The following is a 1,699-nucleotide window of genomic DNA, read 5'->3' on the forward strand; positions in this document are numbered from 1 at the left end:
CTAGCTGTGGCTGTAGTGACAGTGGGCTGTGGCTTTTGCTCTGCTGGGCACCTTTTGAGAGGGACACAGTTTTCTGTGGCTTGTTGTCTGTGTAGGGTCTGGCATGTAGGACAAAAGCTGTGAGTGACATGTGGGCCTTCGGTGGTCCTAGCCATCCTTCCAGGCAGCCAGGCCTCTGTTCCTTCTTTCCCATGGTTCATTTCTCTTCTTTCTCAACTTCACTCCCGTGTGGGCCAGCTGGGAGTCAGTGGAGGGAAAAAGTAATTGAAGTGCTTAAGAGGAATTGTTTGGGGGAGGAGAAGGCAGGGTCAAAAGGAGAACAATTAAGAAGCGATGTGATACAACTGTGTGCAGAAGAATTTAGTATAAATATAATGATCAATTCCCTAATAATTAGGTCTCTTAGACGGCAGAATAGTTCCCCAAGAGGCAGTGGTGGGAACCCCATTGCTTGGTCATTTCTAATTAGATTGGAGAAGCACTTATAGAAGATGCTGTAGAGAAAACTCTCCTCACAGGGGGGGTGGCCATGTGACCCAGGGGGCTGTCGCATCTCTCATGTCGAGGATTCATTGATGAGCACATAATTCACCACTTAGTTAGGCAGCCAAACTTTCAGGGGCTTATTGGTTTCTTACTTCACCTCTGCCCCCTTTAAATTGACCAGATTTATTATCTACAAAGGGAAAAATTCAGAGCAGGCAGTGCCCTAGGCCAGGGCAGAGTCTGCCTCATCTTAACCAAATATGTTTAAATGCTATCCTAGATTTTCTCTTTTCTGCAGAGGGTGTGGACCCCTGATGCTTCTGCCCACATACTTCCCTCTGCCTGTGGGTCTGGAGAAACTGCTGAACAATCACATGCTTTCCCAAGAGTTCATACAACATAGCTTGGGGGAGCTTCTGTGGACTTTTCCATCTGTAGTGAGGCACCTATAAATAGTGACTCCTTTAGGGGGTGAGGATTAGACAAGATAATATTTGGAACTTAGGCTTCTTCCTATCAAGCACTCCAGATGATTACTCTTGTGGTGGGGGTGGGGGGTGGCCATGATTATAACTAAATTCCAAATTCTGTTGTGGAATCTGTCCTCAGCAAATACTGGTTGTTAGGGAGCTACATACCATATGCCGGTAGAAACAAATTGATGCTTCAAGGTTTGTACTTGAGTATCACCTCTAACAAGTATTTATTGAATCTATACTGTCATATACTGTCAGCAAGAGAAGAGATAATCTCTGTCTTGGAATGATTATGGTTAATAATCCGTGTGTGTGTGTGTGTGTGTGTGTGTGTGTGTGTGTGTGTGTGTGTATGTGTGTGTGTGTCTTGGTAAGGGTGGTATGCATGATAAGGGTGGGTAAAGGCAAGGACACAAATAATTCTCTTATAATGGCCTCTAAGTTGCATGAGAGCTCCTCTCCTATGGGAATCCCCAAAGTGTGGTGTTCTCATCTGATTAGAGACAGCTATACTTTAAAAAGAAAATGTGCTGCAGGCTGTAAGGGGTGGGAAAAGGCATTTTTTAGCTGCATGGATTCAAGAGATGAACACTTGGCTGGTCTCAGATGCAATGGGGAGTGTGCATGCTACCTCTGGTGGGAAAAAGGGAGGACATGTGAGGAGAGGCAGGAACTGCTGTGCTTCAGGGAGACTATCCCTCAGGCAAGGTGCAAGGAGGGACCAGAGCTGGGGACGG

The 1,699-nt window shown here is 46.0% G+C and overlaps 1 long non-coding RNA gene across 1 annotated transcript in view; it reads left to right on the top strand.

Moving 5' to 3' along the window:
• Positions 1-1,107: 1,107 nt before the first annotated feature.
• The window catches only part of 4933430M04Rik (RIKEN cDNA 4933430M04 gene), an 88,043-nt gene continuing 87,451 nt past the window's right edge, over positions 1,108-1,699 (top strand). The window contains exon 1 of the long non-coding RNA NR_045857.3: positions 1,108-1,157. This is a non-coding gene — a long non-coding RNA (RIKEN cDNA 4933430M04 gene). The remainder of the gene's footprint in view (positions 1,158-1,699) is intronic.

This window comes from Mus musculus, chromosome 11 (assembly GCF_000001635.26).
Source record: "Mus musculus strain C57BL/6J chromosome 11, GRCm38.p6 C57BL/6J".
NCBI classification, from domain to species: domain Eukaryota; kingdom Metazoa; phylum Chordata; class Mammalia; order Rodentia; family Muridae; genus Mus; species Mus musculus.